Here is an 11,545-nt window from a genome sequence, read left to right as displayed (position 1 = left end):
CACACACACCCGCACTAACTAATAAATACCTGGTGACTGGCCCCCGAAAAAGCCGTACCATAAAATAAGTGCTACGAAGATTTCAACAGCTGCCTTATAATTATAGAGACAAGCTCAAAACATGCAACAACACTTATCTGCGCAGTCGATCCGGAGCGCTCAAAAAACACGTCCATCCACCTTGACAGCCTGAACTGAACTGAAAAGTAACAGCATGAACTGAATAGTATCGGTCGCGAGCGCCATCGCGCGGCGCTTGTTCAAAACTGAAGGCAGGCCAACTCCGCTGGGAGCGCAAGCCATTCCCCAGGCATTGTTTAGAGGAGGCTTTGGCGATATGCGTTGCAGCTCCCTCAGAGACTAGCGCCAGAGTTCTCTCTAGAAAGTATTGTAAGAAACTCTATGGATGAAACAAGTTGTTTTGTCTAGGGACCTTAGTGCCCTCATTGGAATTAGGCCGCCGCTGCTGCGACCTGGGGAGAATAGCCGGAATGCAATATTCAGAGGACCGTGATCACACCGTGGCGTCTGGTAGGTGTTCTGTGGTGGCGTTCGGGCAGGCATAAAAAGAGACTGCGTAGCGGAGGGTTTCGCCCTGTCCGCTTATGTTTGATTTGTGATCGTGTAGTGAACGTGCGTCATTTGGCAACCACGCATTCTGCTTGGCGCGCTCAACTGAAGTAGCTTGCCAGGAGCAGTTCTCATGGAGGAGGGCATTCTCTACTACTCTCTGTTGCTTCCTCTTACGGTGCCAGTGGCGATGTTCTTCATGTTCTGGGCGTGGATGGGCTTTCAGGCCGTTATCAGCAACTGAACATCGCCCAGGTGAGAACAAAGTGAAATTTCCCTTCGTCATTTGCAGCGCGGTCACTTTCGTATCGCTTGCGAATTGCGAATTTCGGCTGGCAGACTTCTCCCGGGCTAGTACAGCAGGTCCATCGTTTATATATACATATATATATATATATATATATATATATATATATATATATATATATATATATATATATGTGGACAAAAAAGTAGAGTACGACGCACGTTGGTTTTGCACGGTATATGACTGACGTTTCGGCTGGTGGACCAGCCTTTGTCAAAGTAACGAGTACAGGTCAAGCGCTTGCTTATAAATACGATTCACAACAATAATAAAGATCGGCGACGTATATCAGCGATTATACAATTCATAGCGTGAAGTGTTCATGACTGTACAGATAGAGATCATGCAAAAACATAAATATATATACATATATAAAAATGTAGAACACCAAAAAACAGAAATCACTTCTTCGTGCACACAGCATAACTTTTAAGAACCGGAGATAGATAATGATAAAGCAACAATGAAAGCATGGATATCAAAATATAAAAAAAACCGCATGATATTACTGTCAGATTGCGCGTCATATACACAGCTCAGTCATTGTGATATGAATAAGATGAGTAGTTGATACTTTTATTGCACGTTCAAATACAGTCTTGCATCCACATTCGTGATAGCGGCGGTGATTAATAATCTCAAGTGACTGTAAACATTGGATACACAAATATACACAATAACAGAAGCATTGGAGACGTCACCCAACAAACTTAACCGACCATGCTACGGGCCATGGGTTAAGGCTGATAATGCTTGGTGGGCACACTAGAAAGCGTGCCTGTACTTTCGTTTATGCCTGATGACATGGTGTTGAATTTGTTGATGAGGTACGATTCGCGGATTTCCCGATCGTGGTGAGAATGAAAGACCAATTCAAGTATAGTGACCCTAATTTTTTCGAACGAGTGCCCTGGTAAGCGAATATGTTTTGAGAGCGGGAGGTTAGGTTGCGTATTGGTATGTGATTTATGGTTGTTGAAGCGTATTCGGAACGATGTTTCTGTATGGCCAATATACTGTTCTTTGCAGACGGCGCACTCGAGCATGTATGTGAGGTTAGAGCTATCGGAATTTAAGGGGCCGCGAATTTTAAGGGTGAAATTAGACGACGTACTAATGGCTTCCTGGGTGGTTTGCATATGTAGGCAAACCTTGCAGCGTGGTTTGTTGCAAGGTGCACAGCCAGATGTTGTGGGTTCGTTTAATTTTGACTATGTTAGCCTATCGCGGAGATTCTTAGAGCGCCGATAAACTACGCGAGGTGGTTCAGGAAAGATATTTTTCAGATGCTCACTTTGGGTAAGGATGTTGTGGTGGCGTTTGAATATAGAAAGAACCTTTGGCACTGAACGCGCACGCGCTATAAAAGCATCAACTACTCATCTTATTCAGACCACAATGACTGAGCTGTGTATATAACGCGCAGTCTGACTGTAATATCATATGGATTTTTGGTATTTTGATATCCATGCTTTCATTGTTGCTTTATCAGTATCTATCTTCGGTTCTTACAGAGTTATGCTGTGGGCACGAAGAAGTGATTTCTGTTCTTTGGTGTTCTACATTTTTATATATGTACATATATTTATGTTTTTGCATGATCTCTAACTGTACAGTCATGAACACTTCACGCTATGAATTGTCTAATCACTGATATACGTCGCCGATCTTAATTATCCCATGTGAATCGTATTTATAAGCAAGCGCGTTGACATGTACTTGTTACTTTGACAAAGGCTGGTCCACCAGCCGAAACGACAGTAAGAATATACCGTGCAAAACCAACGTGTGTCGTACTCTATTTTTTCATATTCTTTCTACCGGGGCCAGCGTTACTTCCTTGCTGCAACTTTCTCTGTCTCTCTGTCTATCTATCTATATATATATAAATATATATATATATATATATATATATATATATCTTGTTACATATGGTAAGGTAACCTAAGGGGTGGGGTTTTAATGCGCACCGAGTCCGTGATCGCAGTATGAAGATGATCACCATTCCACCGCCATGGCTTGTACCCACTCAGGGGAAATGCAGTGAAAGCAACGTCGTATTCCTTTTCTACCCACGCTTCCCTTGTTTTTTCTAGTAGTGACACTTCGTATCATTTCTCCTGTCTCAGATGAAGCCCTCTGGGCGAGGCATTGTCGTCCACGGTCACTTATTATCACGCGAGGTGGCCCGTGTCGGAGGATGACTGAATGCAACAGGAACTCAGAAACCTGGACTGCCGTGGCGGAGGATAAGGCAGCCGTCTCGCAGTACCGCGTCAGGTAGTCGGCACATACAATTATCCACCGGTTACCTTTTGAGGAGCGTGGCAATGGTCTCATCAGATCAATGCCTACCTTTTCAAAAGGGAACCGGGAGGCTTTACGGGATGCAGGTTACCAACTGGACCCGAGGTGGGCCGCTTGTGGCTCTGACACTGCGTACAGCTGGCCATGTTGTTTTGAATTGTCTTGCTCATTTTCGGCCAATAGAACTGCTTTTTTTGTGCGACTAAATGTTCGTGCAGTTCCTAGATGGCCAGAGGCGGGGTCATCATGCGTGAGACGCAGAGCAGACGTTTGGAGGGACGCAGGAACTACTAGCAGAAAGCGGGCGCCCATCGTTGACAAGTTTCTCTGGTAAAGAAGACCATTTCGGACTCAGAATCGGCCTTCCCTTAATCACTTTCTTGCTCCAGGGAAGAGAGCTTTCAAGTTTGGGTCATTACGCTGCTCAGCGGCGAAAGACACGGCATCGGGAAAGCCCTACGACAGAGAAGCGATAAGGTGGTCAAAGTTATCGGCTTCACAATCTGTCGTCGGCAGCGACGTCCTGGAGAGGCAATCCGCATCAGCGTGTAGACGGCCAGTCTTGCATGAAATAGTGAAGACATATTCTTGCAAACGAATGGCCCATCGTACGAGGCGGCCGAGTGGCTCACGAAGTTTGACCAGCCAACACAGGGAATGGTGATCTGTGACGATAGTGAACCAGTGACCATAGATGTATGAGCGAAACCGTTGTACGTCAAATACTACTGCTAGGCATTCCTGTTCGGTCACTGTGTAGTTGCGTTCAGGCTTGCTTAAAGAACGACTTACCTACGTCACAAGGTGTTCCTTCTTGCGAGAACGCTGAATGAGAACGGCACCGATACCGATGCCACTTGCGTCTGTGTGAATTTCCGTGGGGGACGAAGGATTGAAGTGCCGAAGTATTGGGTGCAATGTTAACAAACACTTCAGCTGGTGAAAAGCGGCATCATACTCGGAGGTCCACTGAAACGGGATGTTCTTGCCTAGAAGGCTCGTCAGAGGGTGAACGACATCCGCAAACCTGTGTATGGACCGGCGAAAATAAGAGCACAGCCCAATGAAGCTACGCAGTTGTTTCACAGATTTAGGAGGCTCAAACGATTCAACGGCCGCTGTCTTTTGTGGGTCAGGTCTAATGCCATTTTTGTCAACCAGATGTCCCAACACCAATGTCTGTCGCTCGCCAAAGTGGCACTTTTTACGGACGAAGCTTCTTAAGACCTCACGATGTCCGCCGTCTCCCGTCTGTCCATAACACGTCTTCATCTGTCTGACATTTCTGAACTATTTTCCACGTAACCTTCAACTTATAAGCTACAGAGGGCGTTGGTGGTAACCGTTTTGCATGTAACCTTCAACTTATAAGCAACAGAGGGCGCTGTGGTTTATTGTAGACAATCTGTTCTCACTGACGCAGTGAATCGAAATAGCAGAAAAGAACTCAGGCCCCTGTGGCTAGCATTTTTGGATATCAAGGGAGTGTACGATAGCGTGGTTCAAGAGGACTTGTGCGGAATACTGGACACACTAGGTGTGGAGGATGGATTCACTAATCTTTTAAAGGAAATCTATAAATGTAACAAGGTGGTTATAAAGTGAGAAAAACAGGTATCCAAGCCCACAGAGGCGAAACGGGGACTTAGGCAGGGATGTTCACTGTCACCCTTGTTATTCATGATGTACCTACAAGGACTAGAGGCCAAATTAGAGGGAAGTGGACTTGGCTTCAACCTCTCTTTAGTCAAACAAGGAAAACTAATTGATCAGGCACTATCAGCATTAATGTACGCAGATGATATAGTGCTAATGGCCAACAACAAGGAAGATTTGCAGAGATTGATGGACATCTGCGGTAATGAGGGAGATAGGTTAGATTTTAGATTCAGTAAGGAAAAATCAGCAGTCATGATTTTTAATGATAACGAAGGTAGTGAGCTTAGAATACGGGAAGTCACGCTAGAGATAACAGGTGAATACAAATATCTGGGCGAATGGATAAGCAATGGAACCGAGTACCTAAGAGAGCACGAAATATACGTCACGACTAAAGGTAACAGGAATGCAGCAGTGATGAAAAATTGGGCACTGTGGAATTACAATAGGTATGATGTTGTGAGAGGAATATGGAAAGGGGTCATGGTTTCTGGGCTGGCATTGGGCAATGCAGTCTTGTGCATGAGGTCAGAAGTTCAAGCAAGATTAGAAATTAGGCAACGTGGAATAGGTAGGCTTGCTTTAGGAGCTCACGGGAATACACCAAATCAGGGAGTACAAGGTGATATGGGGTGGACATCATTTGAGGGCAGGGAAGCTAGCAGCAAGATAAAATTTGAGAAGTGATTGAGAGAAATAGGGGAGGAGCGTTGGGCTAGGAAGGTTTTCAGCTACTTGTACATGAAGAATGTCGATACAAAATGTAGGAAGCGAATCAGGAAATTGACTGGTAAATACTTAGAAAACAGCAGGTGGCCAAACCAAAGAGAACTATAGGTTAAGAAGAAAGTGAAGGAAACGGAGACTGACATGTGGAGAATCGGCATGATTAAGAAGTCCGCACTAGAGATCTATCGAACTTTTAAGCAGGAAATTGCCAAAGAAAGGATCTATGATAATACTCGGGGTAGTTCTCTACTGGTTGAGGCCAGGACGGGAGTATTGCGAACCAAGACATATCGGGCCAAATACGAAGGGGTAGACACAGTACGCAGTGCGTGTAGAGAGGAAGAAGAAACTGCCGAACACTTGATAATGTTCTGTAAAGGGCTTCACCCTATAGTTCAGGATGATGGCGGAGTGTTTTTCAAAGCACTGGGGTTTAGGGACATGGAGGGCAAAATAGACTTTAAGCGGGTAGACTTAACTAGAAGGAGGTTATCTGATTGGTGGCTAAAGTCCAGGCACGAGTGAGAATTAAACCCTTCACTACAAAGTACCCGTCCAACTTTACTACTTAAAGGAAAAAAAAAAAAAACAAATCTAGTGGTTAGTTCACTAAGTATTAAGGCTAGGTGGCGTGAGCCGCCGCCCGATCTAAAGGGTACATCCAAATCCATCCATCCATCCATCTGATGTGATGGCGCTGCTGTCAACGCTATATATATATAATCACGTTCCATACCATACATTCTTTCTCTCCTATGGACGAAGACAAAGGCAGGAAAGCGCGGCGTGCTGAGTATCAGCGTCGCCGTCGACGGGAAGCTACCGCGGAGACAAAAGAGAAGGAAGCGGATGCAAAGCGGCGACGGCGACAACAAAGTTCTACACCACAGACTAGGATCAAGGAAGCAAAGGCTAAGCGGGAAAAACGCCAAGCTGACACGCAGTTGAGACAACTTGAAGCGGATGCAACGCGGCAATACTGACAAAAAAATTCTGTACTAGAGACGATAGCTAATGAAGCTGTGATTATAAAGTCATGTAACTCGGAACTCAGAACATCATATGAGCTATAAAGAAGAATCAGCGCGATATCACAATCGGTCTCAGCACTATCTCTTTGAATAAAAAAATATATAAGTATCACAATCATAATCAGTGTCAGTACTATCTCAACTTTAATCACAATAATCACCTCCGAAAGCTTTGCCCCATAATTATCTTCAAGCAGCTTGATATGCAGTGATATTTTTTAATTCATTACAAGGCCAGCTTTTTCAATGCAGTTGAGCACGAGGTCTAAGCAGGTGTTGTGCTCCTCAAACGTACGTCCCAAAATTACGACATCGTCAAGGTAACACATGCATATATGCCATTTTAAACCACACAATATAGAGTCCAGAAATCTTTCGAATGTTGCCGGAGCATTACATAATCCGAGTGGCATAACATTGAACTTGTAAAGTGCAACAGTCGTAACGAATGCCGTCTTTTCTTTGTTAGCTGCATGCATCGGAATTCGCCAGTAACCTGATCTCAGGTCAATAGATGAAAAGTGGGACAAAATGCAGGCAGTCTAGAGCGTCATCGATGTGTGGCAGTGGATAGACATCTTTCTTGGTAACAGAATTCATTCCGCGGTAGTCAACGCAAAATCTCCACGTACCATCCTTCTTCACTAGAATGACGGGAGCAGCCCACGGACATGCCGATTCCTGTATTATTCCCTTCTCCAGCATTTCTTGGGCTTGCTCGTCGATGATCTTGCGCTCCGATGGTGCCACTCAGTAAGGTTACTGCCTAATGGGATGTGCCTCAGTGTGGATCTGGTGACGTATCCGGGGCGCTGGGATTAAGGGCCTTTGGCTGTTCTTTAGAAAAATCGAGCACTTTCGAGTGCTTAGATAGAATGTTGAGCTGTGTATGAGGTTCGCTTTGGTCAAATGACTTGTTGACCATTTGTAGTAATTGGGCATTCTTTGAACCTTCTAAGCCTAGATGTTCATTTTGGCTTGTAGCATCAAGCGCAACTAGCGTCGTAGATGATTCGGGTCTAAATACTGCAAGTTTCATGCCGCCTGGCAAAACTGCAGGCTCCATGGAACTGTTCATTGTCCACACACCTGCCCGTCCATCAAGGACTGACACTATACAATAAGGAATGAGGATGTTCTTTTTCAGGCATGCCAAGGGAATCGGTTCGAGCGTGGCGTCAAACGTGCCACAGTTGTTACTGGAACATGTCACGGGAACACACGTAGCAGAAAATGCAGGAACGACTGTGTCCACGGAGACGAAAAAGATGCATTCCTCTGGAGAGGAATTTTCCAGGAGCGCCGTTGGGAAAGTACCGTGTATAGAAAGGTGCCCACTTCTGCAGTCTACAGTTGCCCCACACTCACACAAGAAGTCGTTACCTAAGATAACGTCATGGGTAGACGGCGGAATAACTGCCAACTCTGTGCAAAACACCTTGCCATTCAGCGAGATGTCCACAGTACAATATCCCACCGGACACAACACGTCACCACTTACACCACGAAATGTCACTCCACGGTTCAGGCAAAACATCACTTTTGGTCCTAGCAGGTTCTTAAAATTTTCACTCATCACCGAGACTGTCGCCCCTGTATCCAGAAGTGCCATAATAGCCACTCCATCGCCAACTACATGAACTTTGTTCTTCAACATAAACGCTGACGGGGGTATATCTGTAGATAGCACCTTTGATCTCGCGGCCTCACCCCCACTGGCCGCACTGGCTAGTTTTCCGGCGGCGGTGTCCGTGCGCGTCGCCGTGGCGACGGAGATCGTGGAGCATGTGGAGCTGGTGGTGGCGTCAAACTTTGATCAGAGGTTGGTGAGGGGTAGCATGACCCTGTAGGTGCGGGTGGTTTTCGTGACGTGGAGAGCGCATGGTCGGAAGGTTGGTGAGACATGTACCAAGACTGTCGCTGATATGGGCGGTGGTCACAAAAACGTGCGATGTGACCAGGGACGCCACAGTTGTAGCACACCGGAATTAATCGAGGGGCACGTGGCTGCTCAGAGTAGCCACTCATCTCGGAAGGCATGGAATAGTGGTGCCGCCTTTCAGGGGCACTGTAGACAGGCGATGTTGGGTAAACAGGCGGGCGAAAACTTCGTTCGTAGTTTGGAGGTGGTTGACGTGGGAATCCAGCCTGTTGTGTGCCTTGATATTCATAAGCGTCTGCTGCGTTGATCGATGGTTGCCATGGTGGAAGAGAAACAGGAGTCCGCACACGTTCTGGTTCGCTTGCATACGCATCCTGAAAATCGCTGGGGCAATGATAGGTCTGCTGACATCGAAGCAGCTCTTCTCTGACGATCTGCCGTATAGTAATCAAAGCAAGGCTGTTGGGCGGCACTGTTTCAACACTAGCCACAGTGGGGACGTTGGACAGGCGGCCGTATTTCGGAGAAATTCGTCGCATCTTGAGGGATTCAAAGGTGCGACAGTGCTTCATGTTGGACACGGAGTTCAAGCAGTCTTTCCCAATTAAAAAATTGTACGCGTCTTCGGCTATACCCTTGAGAACGTGTCCAACCTTGTCTTCTTCAGACATCCTTGCATTCACGATGTTGCAGAGCTTCAAGATTTTTTTCAATGTATGTTGTACATGTTTCTCCTCGAAGCTGCTCTACGCGTTTCTTCTTTGCGTCCGAATCACCGAAGCACTTCTGCACTTCTTTAATAAAACGATCCCAAGTCGTGAACGTGTCCTCGTGGTTCTCGTACCACATGAGGGCGGTGTCAGTTAACGAGAATACAACATGATTGAGCTGTTTGTTCGAGTCCCACCCATTGCTTCTGCTCACCTGCTTGTAGTTCTTGAGCCACACGTCGACGTCTTCTCCTGAGGTCCCGCCGAAGTTTGGTGGCAATCTGTAGTATGGCACGGAACCCATCGGAGTTGGCCTCGAAGCGTTGAATGGCTGCTTTTGGGTCATTACGATCGGTGAAGGCGGGAGTCCGGCGAGGCGGCGGCTGCGACGAAGTCCTGGTAGTGAAGCTCCCGTCTTTGGGTTCGTCCTACCCAGCACCTTCCACCAAATTGTTACGTATGGTAAAGTAACTTAAGGGGTGGGGTTTTAATGCGCACCGAGTCCGCGATCACAGTATGATGATGATCACCATTCCACCGCCATGGCTCGTACCCACTCAGGGTAATCACAGTAGAAGCAATGTCGTCGTCTTCCTTTTCTACCCGCGCTTTCCTTGTTTTTCCTGGTAATGACACTTCGTATATATATATATATATATATATATATATATATATATATATATATATATATATATATATATATATATATATATATATATATATCTGTGAAGCTATGATGACTGGGCGACGTGGCCTGGCTCATACGCCATGTTTATTCCGTTCTCAACCACTTCTTCTTCATCGGCTTCTACCATGCCTTCATACGTCACATGATTCCCCTCCCCCCGAAATATGGTACTGGTTACAAAGTAGAACAAGTTCAAGAGGAGTATAAACAAAATAATGGCCAAATTCAGTTTCACGTCCGGAAGGAGTTCCACAATCTCACTAAATCTTCAAGGCCGAGGGATCTGTTCCATGAATTCTATAACAACTCTGGTTGGCGAGGTTGACTGTTGCGTTCTGGCCAACAGAAGCACGGTCAGAAGGTAGAAATTGCTGATGACACAGCAATTCTTGTGAGCAATGAAAAAGGGTGGAAGTCCTTGTAGCATTCGAGGGTCGGTTGTCGTAGGCACCGAGTTCTCCGTCGTAGATGCTGCTTTCTGTGTTGTGGCTGAGACAGAATGAGTGCTTGCAGCTTGCATGTGCGAGAATTGAAGCTGATGATACGATGCCTGTGTTCCTTCATTGTACACGTTGTAGCTGCATATCTCTTTGGTAGCATTCTGCGAATATGGCTTAGGCATTGACTTTGTCTTTGCTTCTTTAATTGCTGTTGTCTCTGATGACCATTAAGCCACAAGTGTACTCGTGAGGAGGTTTCACTTGATTGTTGTTCTTGTTCGAGTAGCCATTGTAGTTCCTGGAGTTCATGGAGTTGCCTTTGTTGAAATTGCTTGTTTTGTTGCGAAAGTTGGTCAGATGGGCATCCTGCAGGAACATGAGTCTGCTTTTCTTTGCATGGTGATGTGATCAGTAGATAGTCAGTAGTCGATACTGTACTGCTGGGCTTGTCTTGCGATGAAAGCAGTGTGACAAACTGATGAGAAAGCTCCCAAGATGGCTGTGAGTCATCATTGATTGTAAATGCTTCTGTCAGTTGAAAATGCGCCGGCGTTGGTGGATTCAAAATTCCTGCAGTGCTTCGACTCCTATGTGTGTTATCACTTGACGAAGAGAGCACAACACACATGGCTTCGGATGGTTCTGATGGCATATGTTTTTGTTTTTGCAGCGTGATTGGGCTGAGAATGTCTGTCGAACGACCCTGGTCCGGAACGTCAGGGTATGGGCTGGTATTGTGAGGATTCACCAGCTCGTCACGCGGAAATTCCGTTGCACGTTCGAAACCGTCTGGGCCTTGTGTGTGACACGAAGCATCAAGGGATTCGGGAGGTTCAGTAAAATCTGAAGGTGATTGATTGATTTGTGGGGTTTAACGTCCCAAAACCACTATATGATTATGAGAGACGCCGTAGTGGAGGACTCCGGAAATTTTGACCACCTGGGGTTCTTTAACGTGCGCCCAAATCTGAGCACACGGGCCTACAACATTTCCGCCTCCATCGGAAATGCAGCCGCCGCAGCCGGGATTTGAACCCGCGACCTGCGGAGTAAAATCTGAAGTGTTGTGGTGCAGTGAACACGTTGGAAATGCCGATTTCATTGCTCTTGAGAAAGACTGCTTTAGGTTTTGTCTTTTGGCGAAATGGTCTAGATTCCTTTCTGTATACGGAGGCTTTACCTTGTCTGTTGCGACGTGCAAGTTACCGGTCGGTGTTCGAAT

At 46.1% G+C, this 11,545-nt stretch overlaps 1 protein-coding gene across 8 annotated transcripts in view; it reads left to right on the top strand.

Moving 5' to 3' along the window:
- The first annotated feature begins 327 nt into the window (after window positions 1-327).
- LOC119181217 (DNA excision repair protein ERCC-6) overlaps window positions 328-11,545 on the top strand; it is a 794,400-nt gene continuing 783,182 nt past the window's right edge. For 2 of the 8 annotated variants that reach the window (XM_075882812.1, XM_075882811.1), the window contains exon 1: window positions 328-825. The gene's annotated coding sequence lies outside the window, so the exon portion shown is untranslated. The remainder of the gene's footprint in view (window positions 826-11,545) is intronic. The other 6 variants (XM_075882810.1, XM_075882809.1, XM_037432397.2 and 3 more) reach the window with 6 other exon arrangements.

This window comes from Rhipicephalus microplus, unplaced genomic scaffold (genome assembly GCF_043290135.1).
Source record: "Rhipicephalus microplus isolate Deutch F79 unplaced genomic scaffold, USDA_Rmic scaffold_14, whole genome shotgun sequence".
In the NCBI taxonomy this organism is placed as follows: Eukaryota; Metazoa; Arthropoda; class Arachnida; order Ixodida; family Ixodidae; genus Rhipicephalus; species Rhipicephalus microplus.
This window is presented reverse-complemented; position numbering and strand designations above follow the sequence as displayed.